General features: G+C 42.9%; 1 protein-coding gene across 2 annotated transcripts in view; it reads right to left on the bottom strand.

Annotated features, from left to right (window-relative positions):
* LOC124267716 (FMRFamide receptor-like) overlaps positions 1 to 13,997 on the bottom strand; it is a 69,329-nt gene that overhangs the window by 28,878 nt on the left and 26,454 nt on the right. Inside the window, exon 2 of one of the 2 annotated variants that reach the window (XM_046702699.1) lies at positions 3,276 to 3,379. The exons of the other annotated variant lie outside the window; for it this stretch is intronic. The gene's annotated coding sequence lies outside the window, so the exon portion shown is untranslated. The remainder of the gene's footprint in view (positions 1 to 3,275; positions 3,380 to 13,997) is intronic. 2 annotated transcript variants of the gene reach the window in all.

Raw genomic sequence — 13,997 nt, 5'->3', positions numbered from 1 at the left:
TTGTAGCAATGAGCAGGATATTGTAGAAGTGATCAGCACGATATTGTAGCACTGAGCAGCACGATATTGTAGCAGTGAGCAGCACGATATTGTAGCAGTGAGCAGCACGATATTGTAGCAGTGATCAGGACGGCATTGTAGCAGTGATCAGCACAATATTGTAGCAGTGATCAGGGCGATATTGTAGCAGTGATCAGGACGATATTGTAGCAGTGAGCAGCACGATATTGTAACAGTGAGCAGCACGATATTGTAGCAGTGAGCAGCACGATATTGTAGAAGTGAGCCGCTCGATATTGTAGCAATGAGCAGCGCGATATTGTAGCAGTCAGCAGCACGATATTGTAGCAGTGAGCAGCGCGATATTGTAGCAGTGATCAACACGATATTGTAGCAGTCAGCAGCACGATATTGAACAGTGAGCAGCACGATATGGTAGCAGTGACGAGCACGATATTGTACGAAAGAGCACCTTGTTGTAGCACTAACCGTGTGGCAAGCGACAAGTGCAGACAGTCTACACTAAAACGCAGACGAAATCCTATAGAAACATGAGCCTACTTTCAACAGTGTGTGTCATTGAGAGGCCCTGGAAATAGACTCGTAGACTAGGTTGAATGCGGCAATTAATTTGTGGTGATAGGAGCTAGATGCCTCCCATAGAGCTGACATCGATTAGAGGCTATGATATCGGGCCTTAGTGCGCTACAGGTCTACCTCCCCATCATCCTAAGGGTTTCAACCTATTGATAAAGTATAAACATCACATGATATGCTTGAGTATGTCTAGTTCCACACACTTGCCACGAGTATATCGATTTCCGCGCTGCCGTGCTCTGAGGGCGTGGCTAGAGCTCAGTAAAGGAGAGGCGTTCCGAAAACTTCCACCCTGAATCTGAATGTACAGAGGATGGAAGGGCTGAATGACTGTCTAGTCTAACCCTGCCACGGACAATGGTTTGTTTATTCATGACAGTTTCACCAAACAGATCCCGTGTGTCTACAAAATCCCCGATAAATGACTAAGTGTTGTTTACTTTTGTCAAAGTAAAATCATTTTGCCATGTCAAACATACACAAACTTGAGTTGAATTAACGAAAGTTACCCCTTATTGCAGCTGGACACTATATACTTACTTCAGCCTTTTCAGGTAATGTTTACCCGTGTTTGGGAAATACAATGAATACTTACAAAACACCCGTTTAACCAGCACTGGAGGATTACACCCTTTATAAACTGACGTGCAAAAGAAAGTACACAGGTGTAATTGTTGTTGCAAACCCAAATATGCGTTCTAACTAATAAAGTTATTGAAAAACATTGATTGTATAGAACGCAACCATCATGTTTCATTTGCCAAAATGCAACCAAAAACATTTGTACGTGTTTTGCACGAATTTTTGCAACATTGTGATTATTGTCCCATGCACCAGCACTTTTCTGACAGAGGGTATAAAACCTGTTTGTCGTGAAGACTGAACAATCACTTGAAAGAAATCTCACGAGGAAATGCCAAGATTGACGTCGGCGCAACGAGAACGGGCCAAAGGAATAACACAAATGGGTGCTTTCAACAGCGATATTGCAAGGACATTGGGTTGCACAAGACAAACCATAATTCGGCTGTTTAACCGTTTCAGTACGACAGGCCAGACATGTGATCGATCCAGACGTTCCAGAGTCACAACACCCCAAGAGGATCGCTATCTGCGGGTTATTCACCTACGCAACTGGGTGTTGACGGTGACGTCATCATCAGCCACATCATTGGGTCATCGCGTAAGCCGATTCACAGTGACAAGACGACTTCGTCCTGCTGGCATGTATGGGCCTACCGACCGCTGCGTTGAATGGCCTTGACCTTCCAGCATGGTAGGAACCGTCTGTAGTGGTCATCACTACATCGCTGTTTATTGTTACAATGTCATTTGGCTGATAAAACACGTGTATTGCAGTGTGCTTCAACATACATTTTCCATTTCATCAAAAGGTTGGGTTTTTTTTATCTTATTGGAAGAAACGCAACCTGTGTACTTTCTTTTGCACATCAGTTTATAAAGAGATGAATTGATTTTACCGCGCGAGTGTGAGCGCCCCCATAACATGTGACTTTAGTGAGATAATAGATATATACGACTTTTGTCCAGGAAATGTCAATACTTTTCCCTTTGGTGTTTGTTAAAGAAACATCGCATTCTGACCAGAACACCCAGTACGTGACGTTCTCCCGCCATGTTCACCGTTATATAGGAATCCTCTCACGATTGCCATTTTAGGGCATCAACTAGTGTTAATATGTGTGACAAAATAGATCATTCGGATTCGTGTATCAAAGAACGCGCCTCCAAATCCTCCACAGTAACATAGAGTCTATCATGATGCATTTCCTGGTTCTCCGATCATTTACTTGTTGACCTATCTCTCGCATATGCTTATCGCATAAACTCGCAGCAGCATGGTGAATGGCAACGTAATGCCTATCTCGTCGAGGTAATCGTGTTGAGGATCTCCAACAGAACATGTTTTACATCTTTATACCGGTTCTTCGCACGTTCTATCTCCCACCTCTGTTTCAGGGTGGAAGCAGGTCAGAATACATCGCAGTATCGATCCCATTGGTGATTTGACGGAAAGTAATTGCTTAAATTTATAAAACTATACATCTATATTACCGTGGTGTGAATGATTTACACTCTGAACTATAAATGAAAGAGACGACAGAAACTGTCTCGATCGTTTCATATTCAGATTACTGCATTAAGATTCAGGGATAAAACACTAAACAAGACAATAATCAACTCTCATTTCATGTCGAGCAATAGTCCAGCATCACAAACTGCGGTGTCTATATTTCACAGGTATTTCACTGTTCTCTCTCTCTCTCTCTCTCTCTCTCTCTCTCTCTCTCTCTCTCTCTCTCTCTCTCTCTCTCTCTCTCTGTGTCATGTGATGTCAGAGCTACTGTTTACGTCATGTGATGTCACATCTACTGTCCACGTCATGTGATGTCACAGCTACCGCCCACGCCAAGCGATGTCACGGCTACTGTCCACGTCATGTGATGTCACAGCTACTGTTCACGTCATGTGATGTCACAGCTACCGTCCACGTCATGTGATGTCACGTCTACCGTCCACGCCGTGTGATGTCACAGCTACTGTCCACGTCATGTGATGTCACGGCTACCGTCCACGCCCTGTGATGTCACAGCTACTGTCCATGTGTATATGTGAAGGATGATCAGTTTGCATGTAAACGATCAAGGTATACAAACCTCACAAGAATATAAGCTGCCGCCTTGCTTGACCTTGCTTGTAGCCTCCAGCAGTCCCCGAGTCACGATGTCTGAGGTCCGCGCAACAAGCTGCATGTCATCGCCTGCAAAGCACAGACGAGACTCACAAACAAAACACGCAATGCAGGTGGACCAAGATAATAGTTTCCCATAGTTTGATTAAAGCTGTTGAACTTATATGAGGTCACCAGCAGGTTCACGACAGGTTAACTCTTCTAGCGTGATAAACGCTAACATCAGTCAGAGATCAGATTGTGATGCTGAACCTACTGAAAACAATGAACGGAAGAACGGTTGATGGACGCTTTTAAACACCTGCATATCAACGCATGCCATTACATGCAGCTATTACATGCACTACACACATTACATACAACTACACACAACTGTGGTTCTTGTGTCATAAACGACTGTTAGACCGTGCTGGTTTAGAAGTTTTATGCACTCAATATATTGATGTCATGCAAACAGATCTGGCTGGATACGTTAATTCCGTTAGTCGTTTACATGAACCTTAAACTGTTCGGATTTTAGTTTGAAATAAGTTATATATATATATATCTATAAGGAAACCCATTATTACAATGTAAATCATCTAAAATGGTATGGGTAGTAGGGTACCTATGGTGCACTGAGTGAATCATGCACTTGTGTCCGACAAAGGCAACTGCTGCCTGGCATTCTTAAAGCTGTACATTGAAGCCTGGACTGGTAGAATGTGGGTTAGACCCCACGTTAAAGCTGTACATTGAAGCCTGGACTGGTAGAATATGGGTTAGACCCCACGTTAAAGCTGTACATTGAAGCCTGGACTGTAGAATATGGGTTAGACCCCAGGGTAAAGCTGTGCATTGAAGCCTGGACTGGTAGAATGTGGGTTAGACCCCACGTTAAGGCTGTACATTGAAGCCTGGACTGTAGAATATGGGTTAGACACCACGTTAAAGCTGTGCATTGAAGCCTGGACTGGTAGAATGTGGTTTAGACCCCACGTTAACGCTGTACATTGAAGCCTGGACTGTAGAATATTGGTTAGACACCACGTTAAAGCTGTACATTGAAGCCTGGACTGGCAGAATGTGGGTTAGACCCCACGTTAAAGCTGTACATTGAAGCCTGGACTGTAGAATATGGGTTAGACACCACGTTAAAGCTGTGCATTGAAGCCTGGACTGGTAGAATGTGGGTTAGACCCCACGTTAAAGCTGTACATTGAAGCCTGGACTGTAGAATATGGGTTAGACACCACGTTAAAGCTGTACATTGAAGCCTGGACTGGTAGAATGTGGGTTAGACCCCACGTTAAAGCTGTACATTGAAGCCTGGACTGTAGAATATGGGTTAGACACCACGTTAAAGCTGTACATTGAAGCCTGGACTGTAGAATATGGGTTAGACCCCAGGGTAAAGATGTGCATTGAAGCCTGGACTGGTAGAATGTGGGTAAGACCCCACGTTAAAGCTGTACATTGAAGCCTGGACTGTAGAATATGGGTTAGACCCCATGTTAAAGCTGTACATTGAAGCCTGGACGGGTAGAATATGGGTTAGACACCACGTTAAAGCTGTACATTGAAGCCTGGACTGGTAGAATGTGGGTAAGACCCCACGTTAAAGCTGTACATTGAAGCCTGGACTGGTAGAATATGGGTTAGACACCACGTTAAAGCTGTACATTGAAGCCTGGACTGGTAGAATGTGGGTTAGACCCCACGTTAAAGCTGTACATTGAAGCCTGAACTGGTAGAATATGGGTTAGACCCCACGTTAAAGCTGTACATTGAAGCCTGGACTGTAGAATATGGGTTAGACCCCAGGGTAAAGATGTGCATTGAAGCCTGGACTGGTAGAATGTGGGTTAGACCCCACGTTAAAGCTGTACATTGAAGCCTGGACGGGTAGAATATGGGTTAGACCCCACGTTAAAGCTGTGCATTGAAGCCTGGACTGTAGAATATGGGTTAGACCCCAGGGTAGAGATGTGCATTGAAGCCTGGACTGGTAGAATGTGGGTAAGACCCCACGTTAAAGCTGTGCATTGAAGCCTGAACTGGTAGAATATGGGTTAGACCCCACGTTAAAGCTGTACATTGAAGCCTGGACTGGTAGAATATGGGTTAGACCCCAGGGTAAAGATGTGCATTGAAGCCTGGACTGGTAGAATGTGGGTAAGACCACACGTTAAAGCTGTGCATTGAAGCCTGGACTGGTAGAATGTGGCTTAGACCCCATGTTAAAGCTGTACATTAATGCCTGGACTGGTAGAATATGTGTTAGACCCCATGTTAAAGCTGTACATTGAAGCCTGGACTGGTAGAATATGGGTTAGACCCCATGTTAAAGCTGTACATTGAAGCCTGGACTGGTAGAATATGGGTTAGAACCCACGTTAAAGCTGTACATTGAAGCCTGGACGGGTAGAATATGAGTTAGACCCCACGTTAACGCTGTACATTGAAGCCTGGACTGGTAGAACATGGGTTAGACCCCACGTTAAAGCTGTACATTGAAGCCTGGACGGGTAGAATATGAGTTAGACCCCACGTTAACGCTGTACATTGAAGCCTGGACTGGTAGAATATGGGTTAGACCCCACGTTAAAGCTGTACATTGAAGCCTGGACTGGTAGAATATGGGTTAGACCCCATGTTAAAGCTGTACATTGAAGCCTGGACGGGTAGAATATGTGTTAGACCCCACGTTAAAGCTGTACATTGACTGGACTGGTAGAATGTGGGTTTAACGTATCGTGGGTGGACTATGTAGCTTTAACATAGGTTAAGCAATGTGGGTTTAACGTATCGTGGGTGGACTGTGTAGCTTTAACATAGGTTAAGCAACTTAAATTCACGATCATTGTATATATTTGGTTTCTATGACAACAAGGACTGGGTGAACGAAGCCATTAATTGCTCCATTTTACAATGCATAAACTGAAAAACGTGTAATTCATGGCAACTGAACGGAACACCTCTTTCAATCTAACTTTCAATTAAAGTCCGCTTCTTGACTGTGGATGAAGGGTTGGTATTTCCAGGCATTGATGAGGATATTTCCGTTGTCAGTAACATGCAGAATACACTGTTCAGGTTTTGATGGCGACCTATTCTTATGTCATATTTAGGAACGAACAAAAACCGTATGCACTTTACATAATTATAGTACTTGCCATTATTGTGACTGGCATCAAACGCGACTAGTCTAAGTTATATATGATCCCTGGTTGTATAACATTTCACGCCTGCCACTCAGGGAATATTGACGATGACGCTACTTGTATGGGGCTTCCTACACCCCGACAATGCAGCAATTACTATGTTAAACACATTGTTCAGATTAGCCAGCTACGCTGAAAGAGATGATCAAGGTTTGTTGGCTTCGTGTTTAGTTGGTATAAAACATTTGTGTTACGTTCGTCTTCCAATCGGATATTGGTTCTGTGTGATTTATCCGAGAATCAAATCGATCACAGTTGGCTGATCTAATCAATGCTGTGAATGCCCCCTCCTGCAGAGAGAAATATCACCCGGGTTGCTCCACAGAGAATCTGAATAAACCCCTACAGCGAGATCCATGACTGTGTAATACTGGGATTGTGAGGGAAAATTGAAAAGTAGAGTTGAGTCGCAATGTGCTGTGCATGACCTTACTAACCAACTAGTGCTACATTAGTTTGATATACAGAGGGGACGCCCGGCGCGCTGTTTGCAGCGGCGGCCACGGAGGCTCGGTGATGTAGCTTGTACGGATGCTGGTGAGGCTCACATTCCTATACTAACATTTAGACATTGTGTCCAGTTGGCATTTGATCACATCAAGTGTACTATACACACCGTCTGTTTCAGCACGATGACAAGGCCGGTGGGTGTTGAACCTTATCACAACTCATCCCCGTTGACAGGAGCCAGCTGTCGGGCGATGAACATTGGTGTTGATTAAACGTGGTTTACAGTGTACAGCGTGATGCACCGCTACCCCCAGGAACACGGACATACCGTGCAGAAGATCACCACTTCACAATAATTCGTTGTCCTTTGAAACGTACGTCAATATCAGCCATTATGCCCTGTCCTACCACGTGAGTGTGTGAGTGAGAGAGAGAGAGAGAGAGAGAGTGTGTGTGTGTGTTTGTTTGTGTGTGTATGTTTGTGTGTGTTTGTGTGTGTGTTTGTGTGTTTGTTTGTGTATGTGAATGAATGAATGAATGAATGAATCTGCTTTATTTCCTCCATTAAGACGGAGAGTACATATATGAAAACATCTTAGGATATAATACTAAACATATTTACATATTCAAACATAGTCTCTGGCATAGCCTCTGACATAATCTCAGCTTTACAGATACAGCAGGGCTTTGAGGTTCCAGGAGCTGATGCTTTTTGCTGTAATGTCAATAAATACAGCCCACTCATTCAGTGACATGTTTTCAATGAGTGGTGTGATTCCACCTAGGAGGGTGGTAATCTTGAGTTCACTGTCATCACAATCCTCGAATTGTATATAACTTTCAATGGTCATATTGTCAAACAAACGTTCACTAAGTGCATTACGCTTAGAGAATAAACTGCAGCAGTATAAGAGTTGGTGTTTGACCATATCATCACACTCGGTGTCACAGAGTAGGCACATCCACCTACAACAGGTAATACACCAAGTTTAACTAGACTGTGCATAGGTCTGGTTGAGATTGGGTACAGTTCACACATTCCCCACAGTCTATGTGGGGCTAGAGCACTGTGAATGTTGGCATAACGGCTCATGTCTGGTGTCTGAGTGAGTGTAATTTGCCAGTTATAATATTCTGCCTCGGCTACTTTTCTACTTTGTGTGTGTTTGTTTGTGTGTGTTTGTTTGTTTGTTTGTTTGTTTGTTTGTTTGTTTGTTTGTGTGTGTGTGTGTGTGTGTGTGTGTGTGTTGTTGTTTTTGTTTGTTTGTGTGTTTGTGTTTCAGTCAGATAACTGAATGTGGCAAGAATTCTGACAAGATGAAGAGGATCCGGTACAGAGGGGAACACAAACCTCCCTCATGATATCACTGTATACAATACGTGTTAGCAGGGTATGGCTAGGGAAGCAGGACACAACTACCTTTTAACGAACACCTGGTATCTTTGCTAGTTGATAGAGATTCACTAACACAGTCTCATGACATAAACGAAACGTTTTCCTCGTTAAGCAACAATTTCTTTTGATTGTGGAAGGGGCCTCTTTCGCTGTACCGAGGAAGACAATTTTGAATAGGGTAAACGGATAAACTGAGCAAAGAGGTACCCAGAAAACTAAAACATCATCAAACATCTACAATTCCACAGCTTGAGACGGGTACAACAGCGCGGCAACCTAGGTTTCTTCCTGTTCTACAATCCAGCATTACTGTCCAAAAGTGCCCGTATGTAGTATCTTGTAGTCACAACACACGCAGCCGTCAATGCATACCGGGCATATGTTACAGTTGGCGTTGTTTTCCCGGCTAATAAGTACATGGTATGTATATTTGTTGGGCTGGACTGATCACACGTGGAATAATGGCACGTACAAACAGCAGCACCGACCGTCCCAGGCAAGTTGTGCCTCCGACACTCATGTAGCCTGTCAGGGTTAACCTTTGTCGGTATTTCCAGAACAAATATCATTAAGTTCGCTTTGCAGCATATAATTTTTATAAATGCATTGTTTGATATTTCCATAACAATGCGTTTTTAATCATGATATACCAACGTATATGACGTAAGCATTATTCTCCAGTACAGAAACAGGGTGACAGGCGTGTGGCTGAGACAAGGGAGTGTACTCGGTCTAGCCTGGTGTTTCCCGGAAGTACTGACCGTGACGTGGACCTTCCACTGAAACTATGTGCCGGTTATTAGTACTTCATGGTAGATAATGCGCTGCAAACACCATTGATTTACTGTTGTTCCAGAAGGAGCAATGTTTTAAGCATGAATCTATAAAGTCAGTTGGCAACGGAAAAAAGTATTTTGTGGATGGCAGCTAACACTGTAAGGGCTCAACAGGTCACTTTGCAACGATTGTTGCTCTCGGGCCGCCTTAGCGTGCCCCTCCATCATATGGCTACATGCGAGTAGGACAACTGAGAGTACTACATTCAACAAGTGTTATATGTTGTGGTCCCCTTCATCACATGGCAACATACGAGTAGTACACTGGAGGGTAGTACATTCAGCAAGTGTTACATTTTGTGGTCCCCTTCATCACATAGCAACATACGAGTAGTACAATGGACAGTAGTATATTCAGCAAGTGTTACATTTTGAGGTCCCCTTCATCATATGGCAACATACGAGTAGTACACTGGACAGTAGTACATTCAGCAAGTGTTACATTTTGAGGTCCCCTTCATCATATGGCAACATACGAGTAGTACAATGGAGGATAGTACATTCAGCAAGTGTTATATGTTGTGGTCCCCTTCATCACATGGCAACATACGAGTAGTACAATGGAGAGTAGTACATTCAGCAAGTGTTATATGTTATGGTCCCTTTCATCACATAGCAACATACGAGTAGTACAATGGAGAGTAGTACATTCAGCAAGTGTTACATTTTGAGGTCCCCTTCATCACATAGCAACATACGAGTAGTACAATGGACAGTAGTACATTCAGCAAGTGTTACATTTTGAGGTCCCCTTCATCACATAGCAACATACGAGTAGTACACTGGACAGTAGTACATTCAGCAAGTGTTACATTTTGAGGCCCCCTTCATCACATGGTAACATACGAGTAGTACAATGGAGAGTAGTACATTCAGCAAGTGTTACTTGTTGTGGTCCCCTTCATCACATGGCAACATGCGAGTAGTACAATGGAGAGTAGTACATTCAGTAAGTGTTACATGTAATGGTCCCCTTCATTACACGATAACATACGTTTAATACAATGGAGGATAGTACATTCAGCAAGTGTTATATATTGAGGTCCCCTTCATCACATAGCAACATACGAGTAGTACAATGGACAGTAGTACATTCAGCAAGCGTTACATTTTGAGGTCCCCTTCATCACATAGCAACATACGAGTAGTACAATGGACAGTAGTACATTCAGCAAGTGTTATATGTTGTGATCCCTTTATCACATGGCAACATACGAGTAGTACAATGGAGAGTAGTACATTCAGCAAGTGTTATATGTTATGGTCCCCTTCATCACATGGCAACATACGAGTAGTACACTGGAGAGAAGTACCTTCAGCAAGTGTCACATTTTGTGGTCTCCTTCATCACATGGCAAAATGCGAGTAGAACAATGGACAGTAGTACATTCAGCAAGTGTTATATGTTGTGATCCCCTTCATCACATGGCAACATACGAGTAGTACAATGGAGGGTAGTACATTCAGCAAGTGTTATATGTTATCGTCCCCTTCATCACATGGCAACATACGAGGTAGTACACTGGAGAGAAGTACATTCAGCAAGTGTCACATTTGTGGGTCCCCTTCATCACATGGCAACATACGAGTAGTACAATGGACAGTAGTACATTCAGCAAGTGTTATATGTTGTGATCCCCTTCATCACATGGCAACATACGAGTAGTACAATGGAGGATAGTACATTCAGCAAGTGTTATATTTTGTGGTCCCCTTCATCACATAGCAACATACGAGTAGTACAATGGACAGTAGTACATTCAGCAAGCGTTTCATTTTGAGGTCCCCTTCATCACATAGCAACATACGAGTAGCACAATGGACAGTAGTACATTCAGCAAGTGTTATATGTTGTGATCCCCTTCATCACATGGCAACATACGAGTAGTACAATGGAGGGTAGTACATTCAGCAAGTGTTATATGTTATGGTCCCCTTCATCACATAGCAACATACGAGTAGTACACTGGAGAGTAGTACATTCAGCAAGTGTTACATTTTGTGGTCCCCTTCATCACATGGCAACATACGAGTAGTACAATGGACAGTAGTACATTCAGCAAGTGTTATATGTTATGGTCCCCTTCATCACATGGCAACATACGAGTAGTACAATGGACAGTAGTACATTCAGCAAGTGTTATATGTTATGGTCCCCTTCATCACATGGCAACATACGAGTAGTACAATGGAGAGTAGTACATTCAGCAAGTGTTATATGTTATGGTCCCTTTCATCACATGGCAACATACGAGTAGTACAATGGAGAGAAGTACATTCAGCAAGTGTTATATGTTATGGTCCCCTTCATCACATGGCAACATACAGAGTAGTACAATGGAGAGTAGTACATTCAGCAAGTGCTACTTGTTGTGGTCCCCTTCATCACATGGCAACATGCGAGTAGTACAATGGAGAGTAGTACATTCAGTAAGTGTTACATGTAATGGTCCCCTTCATTACACGATAACATACGTTTAATACAATGGAGGATAGTACATTCAGCAAGTGTTACATTTTGAGGTCCCCTTCATCACATAGCAACATACGAGTAGTACAATGGACAGTAGTACATTCAGCAAGTGTTATATGTTGTGATCCCCTTCATCACATGGCAACATACGAGTAGTACAATGGAGGGTAGTACATTCAGCAAGTGTTATATGTTATGGTCCCCTTCATCACATGGCAACATACGAGTAGTACACTGGAGAGAAGTACCTTCAGCAAGTGTCACATTTTGTGGTCTCCTTCATCACATGGCAAAATGCGAGTAGAACAATGGACAGTAGTACATTCAGCAAGTGTTATATGTTGTGATCCCCTTCATCACATGGCAACATACGAGTAGTACAATGGAGGGTAGTACATTCAGCAAGTGTTATATGTTATGGTCCCCTTCATCACATGGCAACATACGAGTAGTACACTGGAGAGAAGTACATTCAGCAAGTGTTACATTTTGTGGTCCCCTTCATCACATGGCAACATACGAGTAGTACAATGGACAGTAGTACATTCAGCAAGTGTTATATGTTGTGATCCCCTTCATCACATGGCAACATACGAGTAGTACAATGGAGGATAGTACATTCAGCAAGTGTTATATATTGTGGTCCCCTTCATCACATAGCAACATACGAGTAGTACAATGGACAGTAGTACATTCAGCAAGCGTTTCATTTTGAGGTCCCCTTCATCACATAGCAACATACGAGTAGCACAATGGACAGTAGTACATTCAGCAAGTGTTATATGTTGTGATCCCCTTCATCACATGGCAACATACGAGTAGTACAATGGAGGGTAGTACATTCAGCAAGTGTTATATGTTATCGTCCCCTTCATCACATAGCAACATACGAGTAGTACACTGGAGAGAAGTACATTCAGCAAGTGTTACATTTTGTGGTCCCCTTCATCACATGGCAACATACGAGTAGTACAATGGACAGTAGTACATTCAGCAAGTGTTATATGTTATGGTCCCCTTCATCACATGGCAACATACGAGTAGTACAATGGACAGTAGTACATTCAGCAAGTGTTATATGTTATGGTCCCCTTCATCACATGGCAACATACGAGTAGTACAATGGAGGGTAGTACATTCAGCAAGTGTTATATGTTATGGTCCCTTTCATCACATGGCAACATACGAGTAGTACAATGGAGAGTAGTACATTCAGCAAGTGTTATATGTTGTGGTCCCCTTCATCACATGGCAACATACGAGTATTAAAAATGGACAGTAGTACATACAGCAAGTGTTATATGTTATGGTCCCCTTCATCACCGGTCAACATACGAGTAGTACAATTGAGAGTAGTACATTCAGCAAGTGTTACATTTTGAGGCCCCCTTCATCACATAGCAACATACGAGTAGTACAATGGAGAGTAGTACATTCGGCAAGTGTTATATGTTGTGGTCCCCTTCATCACATGGCAACATACGAGTAGTACAATGGAGAGTAGTACATTCAGCAAGTGTTACATTTTGAGGTCCCCTTCATCACATAGCAACATACGAGTAGTACAAGGGACAGTAGTACATTCAGCAAGTGTTACATTTTGAGGTCCTCTTCATCACATAGCAACATACGAGTAGTACACTGGACAGTAGTACATTCAGCAAGTGTTACATTTTGAGGCCCCCTTCATCACATGGTAACATACGAGTAGTACAATGGAGAGTAGTACATTCAGCAAGTGTTACTTGTTGTGGTCCCCTTCATCACATGGCAACATGCGAGTAGTACAATGGAGAGTAGTACATTCAGTAAGTGTTACATGTAATGGTCCCCTTCATTACACGATAACATACGTTTAATACAATGGAGGATAGTACATTCAGCAAGTGTTATATATTGAGGTCCCCTTCATCACATAGCAACATACGAGTAGTACAATGGACAGTAGTACATTCAGCAAGCGTTACATTTTGAGGTCCCCTTCATCACATAGCAACATACGAGTAGTACAATGGACAGTAGTACATTCAGCAAGTGTTATATGTTGTGATCCCCTTCATCACATGGCAACATACGAGTAGTACAATGGAGGGTAGTACATTCAGCAAGTGTTATATGTTATGGTCCCCTTCATCACATGGCAACATACGAGTAGTACACTGGAGAGAAGTACCTTCAGCAAGTGTCACATTTTGTGGTCTCCTTCATCACATGGCAAAATGCGAGTAGAACAATGGACAGTAGTACATTCAGCAAGTGTTATATGTTGTGATCCCCTTCATCACATGGCAACATACGAGTAGTACAATGGAGGATAGTACATTCAGCA

The sequence above is a fragment of the Haliotis rubra genome, unplaced genomic scaffold (assembly GCF_003918875.1).
Source record: "Haliotis rubra isolate DU_JTF1 unplaced genomic scaffold, ASM391887v1 Scf1330, whole genome shotgun sequence".
NCBI lineage: Eukaryota > Metazoa > Mollusca > Gastropoda > Lepetellida > Haliotidae > Haliotis > Haliotis rubra.
Note: the sequence above shows the minus strand (reverse complement) of the source record. Positions and strands in the feature narration are given on the sequence as shown.